The sequence below is a fragment of the Siniperca chuatsi genome, linkage group LG17 (genome assembly GCF_020085105.1).
Source record: "Siniperca chuatsi isolate FFG_IHB_CAS linkage group LG17, ASM2008510v1, whole genome shotgun sequence".
Classification (NCBI taxonomy): Eukaryota; Metazoa; Chordata; class Actinopteri; order Centrarchiformes; family Sinipercidae; genus Siniperca; species Siniperca chuatsi.
Window position 1 is genome coordinate 28,707,111 of NC_058058.1, and position 11,024 is coordinate 28,718,134.

The 11,024-nt window shown below is 45.8% G+C and overlaps 1 pseudogene; it reads left to right on the forward strand.

Moving 5' to 3' along the window:
- The first annotated feature begins 1,498 nt into the window (after positions 1 to 1,498).
- On the forward strand, positions 1,499 to 1,674 carry LOC122865091 (annotated as a pseudogene).
- The last annotated feature ends 9,350 nt before the right edge of the window (positions 1,675 to 11,024 follow it).

Genomic DNA, 11,024 nt, shown 5'->3' on the forward strand with positions numbered 1-11,024 from the left:
GTTAAAAGAAGGGTAATTTTTGATTTGAGAGACTCTCTGCATGTTTCCATTTGTTTTTTGCAGGAGGTACATCTGCGGAATAAGTTTGATGTTGGAAACTTCTCAAGGGAATGGACAAAAGGGGATTCAGTTGAGAGTGTAGGGGGGGTCCACTCTACAGGGGTTGGGATTTTGTTTGGAGTTAAAGAGATTGTGGTGGAAAATGTTTTTGTTATTGCCCAGGGGAGAATAATAGGTGCGGATATCACATGGGGGACAGCCAAGCTGAGGGTTATTGTGGTGTATGGGCCGCAAATTCCAGCAGGAAGGCAAGAGATGTTTGGGCTAGTGGAGCCGCACCTTGCCACAAATAGGCAGGTAATTGTAGGAGGTGATTTTAATGTGGAACTAGGTAAGTGGAGGGATACCAGCGAAAAATGTATCTTCCACCTTATGGCCAGACATGGCCTGGTAGATGGGGGGAGGGAGGTCAGGCCACAGGTCGACGGTCCCACATGGCGTAACTCCCGGGGAATAGTCAGATGTCTGGATTATGTGTTTTTAGCAAAATCTTTGAGTCTGTTGGCAGGCAGGCTGCTCCCTGTATTCTTTTCAGATCATGAGGGGCTGCTGTTTGAGGTGCGCTCGTGTGTGCCAGGTTTTGGGCCTGGTTACTGGCGCCTAAATATTAGTATTCTTGAGGAAGAGTTGTTTAAACAGTATTTTCTAGTGTTTTTCAATGGCCTTCTGGGACTCAGACAAATGTGTCCTGGGGTGATAGAGTGGTGGGAGGTTGCCAAGGAGCGGATGAAGACTTTTTGTATAAATTATTGTAAAAGGAAGGTGAGGTGGGTGAAGAGGGAGGTGTTCCGCCTACAGCACCTCCTCGAGAGGCTAGACAATGGACTCAAAGATCTAAATTGGTTATGCCTTCATAAATGTATGCCGGTACGAGCAACTGTGTATAGGCATGGGTTGGCAAGATCCCCTGTGTGCCCGAGGGCAGCTTGTGCAGAAGAGGAGACGATTAGGCATGTCATGTGGGACTGTCCATTTGCGGGGGCGGTATGGGGTAAAGTTGGGACATGGCTAGGCCAGGTGATCCCTGGGTTTCACCTGACATGGGCTAGGGTCGAAAGAGGGGTGAGCTTAGGGAATGGTCGGGCAAGTTTCTTCATTTGGCAAATTGTTAGCCTAAACAAGAGGAGTTTGTGGTTGGCCAGGCAAGATCTGGTGAAAAGAAAAAGAGATAGCAGTGTGGAAGGGGTAATAAGAAAGGTGGAAGCAGACATAAAGGGGAGAATTAAAAGGGACATTTTGAAGTGGGGGAAGCATGCTGCATTGGAGAGGTGGAAAGGAGGGTTTGGATGGATATGGTGAAATTTAGATTCATGGCAAAAGGGTTTCTTTGAGAATTTCAGTTATGTTGGTAGGGATGAAATGATATTATGGACTTTGTATCTACTGAATGATATGATACATGTATGCTGTATTTGAGAAAGAGTTTTTGGAATTGAAACCAGTTTTTTGTAATAAAAAAAAAAATTTCTTATCAGTTTAATATCTGATATGTCCTCTATAAGGGGACGACGTATTAAATGGATTATTAGCACCGGGAGCTGAAAATGGGGCTCGCTCCGCTCACTCCACGCGTCGACCCGGCACTGCAGCGCCGCCGGGAACGGTGCACCCTTCTCCTGCCTTGTGGAAGGCCGAACAGAGAGGTTCGCCGCTCCGCTCGACGCTGGACCAAAAGACTCGAGTCGGGGTGGATGGCAGTTCTTAGGGCTGGGAGCGGTGGGAAAACCCTCTGTGGACTCATTGATGTTCCTCGTGGAACCTAATTGGGCCACCAGTCTCAAATCACCGTGTATCGGCCGCGACGCGGCGCAGAATCGACAGCCAGGCGAAGCCTCAGAAAATGTAGCCAGATTTGTGCTTTGGATTGGCAGGGGATATTGCCCCATTGCGACCGGTATACAATACCTGTTAAATGTACCCCGCATTTTCCCTCCCTTTCTCTCACTCGTCACCGAGGGCTTGGCTTGCGAGAGCCTGAGTAATCCTGATGTTAAAAGCCAGGCCCTAATTTCTCCGCAATCCGATTGGATGGAGCCTGGGATAATGCGGTTGAGGGAGAATGGGCATGGCCTGGTATTTGGGCCTCCCATGAGTTACGCCTATTTTTGGCAGGCCTTGCTGTTTGTCCGAGCCTTGCGCGTCTGTGAAAAGCAAGAGAGCTTCCCTAGGCGATATCGGGGCATGGGCCGCTTGGGAGGCGGTTCTGAGTAGCAGTCGTTGTTATGCGCAGCGACAAAAGGCTGCACCAGGTCGAGGGAGAAGTGTTCCATGCCGTGGGCTCCGGAAGCAAAGTGTCAGGGCTCATCGATTCTCGGCCTTTTGGCAAAGACTGCGATCGCCTCTTGTTGGTTGTAAAACTTTCGCCTGTTTGTGGCGTTGGTTTTACCAGTATTTGGGAGGACATTCACCAAATTTTTTATGCAAATATTTCAACTTCTTTGTAGTTGCAAATCTTAAGCATATAGGAATTCATTGGCACAGAGGATTGTTTGCCTGTACTTTGCTGGATTAACATCTTTATTAGGCCAAACAAGAAAAGGTAAGTGATTTTATTCTTTTATCTTGTAGTTTAAGGCTATTTTAGTCTTTTATTTTAGTTTTTTATTTATCCCTGGTTTTTTAGGCAGTTTTAAGTGTTTTAGTTCATTTCATCTTTTTAGCGTGTGGTGCCTCAACCATGCCGGCATGCGGAGGCACCACAGTGTCCGATTCACATTTAAAGAAATAGATGGAAAGCCAATGGGCATGTCAAGACTTGACTTCTCCAGGAAGCTAATCCAAAAAACCTTGATGTTCGGACCTGAAGACATAAATTGCATTTTGACGCTACCGTTCAACAAAGGATTTGATGTTAGCTTTCGCTCTGCTGTTACGCTAAGAGACTTCTGGTCACGCTTTGAAAATGCAAAACCCCAGTTTTCCGCTTTGAATGTTGAGAAACTGACTGACAATGCCTCTAAAACGGTCATTGTCAGAATGTTCAATGAGACAGTAAATGCGGATGACATTTGTTTGTGGCTGGGTAGATATTGCACCGTGAAAGGCCAGGCTACCAAAGTGAGATGAGGATGGTATTTGGAAGTGCGCTTGGAGGGTCCTCATTCAACAATGGCAGGACCCTCAAGGCTTCCAAGGCCTGAAACATCTGCCATCTGTGATAGTATTGGGAAACAACAGGCACACCTTTGAGGAGTGCACCAATGGCAGAAAGTGTAATCTTTGTGGAGAAACAAACCACCTCTTCAGAGATTGCCCTCAATCCTTTGCCAACAAATTGAAAGCAACAAAAGAAGCAGAAAAAGGAAAAAATGGCGGACAAAATGAAGCAGTTAGAGAGCTAATTGAAGAGGCTGGGCTGGAAAATTCAAATCTCCCGCCAAATCCTCTGATTGGAGGACAGGGAACAGGTGAGGCGGGAGTAGGGGAGGGGCCTGCAATTGCCCCACAGGTAGAGAGTGATGAGGAAGATGGGGCAATGCAGGCAGAAGGCAGAGCTAGCCCAGACTCTAGCTCAGGATTTGAAAATGAGAAGTCAATGGGTGATAGCGAGGATGCCCCCTTTCCCAATGCCCAGCAGCCCAAGAGGCCTATATCGGAATTGTCCTCTGAGTCCCCTGGAGTCTCACAGAAGAGGGGAAGAGCTGCGAACTACTCAAACAGTTCATCTGTGGAAGAGCCCAGAGTCTTCCCCTCCAATTCCCCAAATGAGGTCTCATTCTTAACCATAGCTCTGCAATCAACCCCTAAGGACTCAAACCTCAATGCAACCTTGCGTCCGAGGCCAACCCCCAGAGTCCGACGGGGAAATGAAACTCAACCCTGTCACCTTTCACCCATAAGAGTGAAGGAAGAGCTCCATTCACAGGAACATTAACAGGAAATGGATTAACTGCCTTTTAACACTGAAAATCCCTTTTCAGTCTTTTAAGATTTCATATCTGTTATTTTTAACTATACTCATGACACTCACCTTCTCAACCATAAATGTGAGAAGTGTGAAGTCGAGAGTTAGAGCCCAGACTGTTTTATCCTTTCTTAACTCTTTTAAGTCAGATGTGTTTTTAATACAGGAATGTGGCCTGCCATTTTTAAATCACTACAGAGAGTGGGAGGAGTTATTGCCACAAACATCAATATGGAGCGGATCAAATGAAAACAACAACGATGGAGTGGCCATTTTAATCAAAAACCCTCTGGTCTTGGTGAAGGGCAGCACTGTGGTGAGGCATGGCCGGGCAATTTTAGCACACTTGACTTTTATGGGAAAAGATTTTAACGTCTTAAATATTTATGGCTTTAATGACATAAAATTTAGTTCCTGTGGGGCTCCAAGTGGGAACGACTGAGGAGTGACGTGATGAAAAAGCCAAAGGAGAAAGGAGGAAAAGGAGTGCAGGACCTGTACTTGTTTTTAGGAAGCAGATACACCGCACTACACATCACAACCACCACAGCCCCATCCAGAAACCCCAAGACCACAGCAATGACACGTTTCTGGATGGGGTCTTACCTCAGAAGACTAAAGATTTTACCCACTGATCTTAGAGTACCTGTGTCTTTTAGCCTGCCACCAGCCTATGCTTTTATCCAGACATTTTTAAAGCATTTTAACCTTGAGCAGGAAGAGTTAGAAGTTTTAACCAACCACCGCTCTCTGATTTCTGTTGTGCAGGAGCGGGAACCGGTGAGTCCAGTGCGCGGGCTCGCTTTCGACGAGCCCTCAACAGTTTGGCGTAACGTGAACCATTCCGCTCTTCCAAACAGACTCCGGGACCTGTCGTGGATGGTGGCTCACGAGATCCTCCCAGTCAGGTCCGTAATGCACTCCCGGGGCATGTCAGCGCACTCAACTTGCCCCCGACCAGGTTGCGGCGCGCCTGAGACGGTGAGGCATCTGCTCTGGGAGTGCAGCGCTGCCGTAGAACAGTGGGCAACGGCTGGCTCCTTGCAATTCCCGTGCTTGCCAGCAAGGGAGGTCCTTACGGCACAGCTGGTGCTGTATGGGGTGAGCCACAGAAAACAAATACCAGCACGTGATTTTGCCAAACAGTGGCTCACCCTAGCCGCCATTAAAGACGCCATGTGGACCTCCAGAAACTTGCTGGTAAGGAAGCACATGCAGATCCCCCCGTGGCTGTGATCCGGATGGCTGCGGCAGGCCTAGGACACAGCCACAAAGAAGAATCGCCTCTGTGCCCATTCGGACGAAGGAGCAGGAGCCACACGAAAAAAGTTCAAAGCAGCGGCGGCCTGACCCTCCGGGTGAGGCAGGTGGGAAGGAGCAACAGGGTGAGGGTCTCCTCTGAACGCCACGACAGGATCCCGAGTGACATAATATGTTTGGGGGAGCGAAATGAGTTATCCTTGGTAGGGACTCACTAAGCTCCTGCACAGCAATAGACTTGGAAGAGAGCATTTTAACCAATGCACTCCTTTTAAAGACTTTGTAACATGGACACTCAATACAATCAGACATACACAAGATGAAATAAAACATTTTTATGCGTAACTTTATCATATGACAACTTTCATCTGTAATTAAAAAAAAACCAACAAAAAAAATAAAATATGGTTTTGAAAATTGCACATATTGATAAAGATGTTGTATTTTTTTAAAAAGGGCAAGACTCTATTAAAATAACTGATAACCAAAGAAATGGTAAATTAAACCTAAACTAGGATTGTAACTTAAAAGAAAGTACAAATAAAACAAAATATAACAGAGGACTAAACGAAAACCTAAGTGAAGGAAAAACAAACCTAAGAAAAGGAAATAAAATGTTGTAACTTAAACTAAAGTACAGAAAGCACAAAGTGGTGAGAGGCTAAGTTGGGGATTAGAAGTGCCCCGCTTAGTAACAGGCAGATGTCCCAGTCCGGCTCTGTCTTAGCCAGGGGACAACTCCAAACGGGAGCCCCATTTTGGCACATCAGTGGAATAGGCCCAGACAGGCCCCGCTGTAAGAAGGATAGGAGGCCAAAGTAGGCCCTACATTGTTCCGCCTTAGCCTGACGAAGAGCAAACAGACTCAAAACGTAGCTACAAAGGCTGGAACCAGTAACATTAATTCCTCTGGATAATAGAGTCCAATGTTTTGAACCCCCAGTCCTTAACTGGATGGGATGACGTGTCTGTCTCTTTCTGTGTGGGGACGAGAGTGCCCAATTTTTCAGGGGGAGACGGGCCCCCACTCCCGGTTGGGAGTCGGTCCATGGACCGTGAACTTCCTGGTGCCACTCTGTGGTGCCATGGTTCAATTCCCTACCCTAACTAGCCTGTGCCTGGACTGGACTCTGGGCGAGATTGAGTTATGGAGTGGGTAGTCCCTTCCCGGGATTGCTTAGCCGTAACCCTAACCCTAACCCTAAGTCGGGGGAGTTATGGTCAAAAGGAGAGAAGGAACCCTAAGAAGGAGAAAAGACTCTATTAAAATAACTGATAACCAAAGAAATGGTAAATTAAACCTAAACTAGGATTGTAACTTAAAAGAAAGTACAAATAAAACAAAATATAACAGAGGACTAAACGAAAACCTAAGTGAAGGAAAAACAAACCTAAGATAAGGAAATAAAATGTAAACCTAAAAGAGGGAAAACTAAAGTAAGAAAAAGCAATAAAATGTTGTAAGGTTAAACTAAAGATTAGAAGTGCACAAAGTGACAGGGCAGATGTCCCAGTCCGGCTCTGTCTTAGAAAGGGGACAACTCCAAACGGGAGCCCCATTTTGGCACATCAGTGGAATAGGCCCAGACAGGCCCCGCTGTAAGAAGGATAGGAGGCCAAAGTAGGCCCTACATTGTTCCGCCTTAGCCTGACGAAGAGCAAACAGACTCGAAACGTAGCTACAAAGGCTGGAACCAGTAACATTAATTCCTCTGGATAATAGAGTCCAATTTTTTGAACCCCCAGTCCTTAACGGGATGGGATGACGTGTCTGTCTCTTCTTGTGTGGGGACGAGAGAGCCCAATTTTTCAGGGGGAGACGGGCCCCCACTCCCGATTGGGAGTCGGTCCATGGACCGTGAACTTCCTGGTGCCACTCTGTGGTGCTTTGATTCAATTCCCTACCCTAACTAGCCTGTGCCTGGACTGGACTCCGGGCGAGATTGAGTTATGGAGTGGGTAGTCCCTTCCCGGGATTGCTTAGCCGTAACCCTAACCCTAACCCTAAGACGGGGGAGTTATGGTCAAAAGGAGAGAAGGAACCCTAAGAAGGAGAAAAGACTCTATTAAAATAACTGATAACCAAAGAAATGGTAAATTAAACCTAAACTAGGATTGTAACTTAAAAGAAAGTACAAATAAAACAAAATATAACAGAGGACTAAACGAAAACCTAAGTGAAGGAAAAACAAACCAAAGATAAGTAAATAAAATGTTGTAACTTAAACTAAAGTACAGAAAGCACAAAGTGGTGAGAGGTTAAGTTGTGGATTAGAAGTGCCCCGCTTAGTAACAGGCAGATGTCCCAGTCCAGCTCTGTCTTAGACAGGGGACAATTTCAAACGGGAGCCCCATTTTGGCACATCAGTGGAATAGGCCCAGACAGGCCCGTCAATTTCGCGTCATGCTGAAAGACGACCCAAACGGTTACGATGGTTGTTGCAATCCCCAGCCACTTTCACCATTGGAACCAATAGAGGTTATCTGATTTATGCAGGTCAGCCGAAGTACTGCAGGCAGTGTGCTACATACGGACACCTGGCAACGTCGTGCAAGCATGGGCGGTGCAGAAACTGTGATGGCTTGGGACACACTATGAGAGGCTGTGACCATCCTAAAAAGTGTAGTCTATGTGGGTCAGAGGCACATTTATTTAAGCACTGCCCTAAAGTTGTTTCATCATATGCTAATGCTGCCAGACGGGAGTCAGTGGTGACGGGGGTACAGCATTTGGAAAAACCATGGGTCGACGACTGTCACACCTCCTCGTTAAGAGCAATTGAGGATGTAATCGCTGAACTCACAAGAGACAGAGAGATTGAAGCAGCTGTGGCTGATTTGCCTGATGCAGCACCAGCCCTTGTGGGGAGCGGTGACTCAGGGGAAAAGCAGGTCGAGGAGGATGAAAGTTTGGAGGAGAACTCGTTTGTCGCTGAGTGGGTAACGGTGGCAAACAGAGGTGGAAAGGGAAAAAGAAAGAGGTTGGAGGTGGGCAATTGAAAAAAACATGCATGTAGTAAATCATAATGTACATAATAGAAAAAATATACAAATACACAACAAAAGGATAAAACCGAATAGCCCTGTTGCAGCAATGTCTGCCTAAGGTCCTGACCAATACTCAGTTTAAAGCTTAAAACTCCAAGCCGACCCGGTGTTAAAAAATGTGTTTTTTATTTATTTTTTTACATCTTCTAGGTAAGAGAGATCTCGCTGGAACCTGACCTGAAAGAAGGGGAGAAGAGAAAGAAACTTAACCAAAGGTAAGGAGGATCAAATGGTCACCCAGGTAGGTAAGTATGGGAAGGTAAGTAGGTAAAGGGAAACAGGTAAGTAAAAAACGGAAACTTCGGGTTAGGGTTAGGAAAGAGGAAAAGGGGAAGGGTTAGGGTTAGGGTAGGGGAACTGAACCTGACCCTGACCCCCAACAAAGTGGGAGACGGGACGTGCACGGTCCTTCCCCCGGTAGTCCCTACCTCCACCCCCTCTATCAAAGGCGGATTGGTGGTAATATCCGCCCTGAAATGTTCTTTGTCGATCCCGCTCAGGGGATCGACGACGTCTTTTGCCGTGGCGCACCACGGTCCATCCATCATCATGAGCAAAACTCATGATGAAGGAGTTGTTATTTTATAATCCCAATAAACAAAATAAAATAAGTCAAATTTTAACTCAGATTTTAAATTGTGAACATAAAATATATTCATTTTTTTATGAATTTTTTATAATTTTTAACAAACTAAATAATATATTTTTTTAACAAACTAAATAAAATATATATTTTTTTATTAATAAAGTGTGCCTACGTGCGACATTTCGACCACTGTGGGTCTTCTTCAGGCAAAGGCACAACTTAAAAGAAAACTGAAAAGGCTTGCAGATCGGCAGAGATGTTGACTGTTCGATGGTCAGTGCAAGAATGAAAGAAAAAGCCACTGCACTCTATTTATACCTTCCCTTGTAACTTGTTTTAACTTTGGTTTGTGTTCTTAACTTGTATCTGTGTTTTACAATTTGTATTTTGTCCACTTGTTTTTTAATCCCTTGTATGTCGATAAATATAAGTTTTTAATCAGAATTAAACTGATTTTAATATGGTATATTCCAAAACATGAATTAATAGTTTTTATTGAAATATATTTATGGATTTTAAGTCTATGTATAAAATTTTTTTTTGAATATCTTTAGGGATCAATTTTAGGAACAGGGTGGGGGTGGGATTTGGTAAAGGGATAGAGGTTAGGGAAAGGAGGGGGTGTGGTTAGGGTTAGGGGAAGAGGTTAGGGTTAGGGGTAGGGTTAGGGTAGGGGAACTGAACCTGACCCCCAGCAAAGTGGGAGACAGGACGTGCACGGTCCTTCCCCCAGTAGTCCCTACCCCCACCCTCTCTATCAAAGGCGGATTGGTGGTAATATCCACCCTGAAATGGTCTTTGTCGATCCCGTTCAGGGATCGACGACGTCTTTGCCTTGGCGCACCACGTCCATCCATCATCATGAGCAAAACTCATGATGGAGTTGTTGTTTTGTTGAATACCTATACAAAAGTAAATAAAATTATCTAAAACAAAAATCAAAATTTAACTCAAATTTTAAATTATTTTTAAAAATTATTTATTTTTATGAATTTTTATATTTTAAATTTTTAACAAACTAAATAATATATTTTTTAACAAAGTTGTTTCATCATATGCTAATGCTGCCAGACGGAGTCAGTGGTGACGGGGTACAGCATTTGGAAAAACCATGGGTCGACGACTGTCACACCTCCTCGTTAAGAGCAATTGAGGATGTAATCGCTGAACTCACAAGAGACAGAGAGATTGAAGCAGCTGTGGCTGATTTGCCTGATGCAGCACCAGCCCTTGTGGGGAGCGGTGACTCAGGGGAAAAGCAGGTCGAGGAGGATGAAAGTTTGGAGGAGAACTCGTTTGTCGCTGAGTGGGTAACGGTGGCAAACAGAGGTGGAAAGGGAAAAAGAAAGAGGTTGGAGGTGGGCATTCCTGTTTTGCCACCCTCGTCCCCCTCTCCACTGGTTAAGGCGAGCAGGTACAATGTACTTTCGGAGGTTTTGGAAGAGATGTACAAAGAAAATGAGTCTGATAAGGTGCTGCAGCCGCAAATGAGGGAGATGGAATGGAGAATGGGGAAACTGGAACGTCTTTGTCTCAGCAGGACATTACTGCATCAGACAGTAGCAGGCTTACACCCAGCGGTGTATCTGGAGAGTCTCCAAGGTTGGCTGCTACTCTCTCAGATCATTTACCAGTTCCAGAAGGCAGCCCCTTACCTTCTGAGGACAGCCCTCCCGGTTCAGAGCGTGGTTTTCGTTCTGAAGAGCCAGATGAGGATGACTGTCTTTCATGACTGGTTAAGGGAAGGGATGTGAGTGAACCCAGAAGATTTGTTTTCCCCTTTTACACAGGCTTTCTTTATTTCTTTAAACATCAGGAGTACTCAGGCTCTCGCAAGCCAAGCCCTCGGCGACGAGTGAGAGAAAGGGAGGGAAAATGCAGGGCACATTTAACAGGTATTGTGTACTGGTCGCAATGGGGCAATATCCCCTGCCAGTTTGTCTGCCAATCCAAAGCGCAAATCTGGCTGGATTTTCTTAGGCTTCGCCTGGCTGTCAATTCTGCGCCACGTCGCGGCCGATACACGGTGATTTGGGACTGGGGGCCCAATGAGGTTCCACAAGGAACATCGGTGAGCCCACCCTGACTCGAGTCTTTTTGTCCAGCGTCGAGCAGAGCGGCGAACCTCTCTGTTCGCGTCCGTGTTTGGCTTTCCACGAGGCAGGA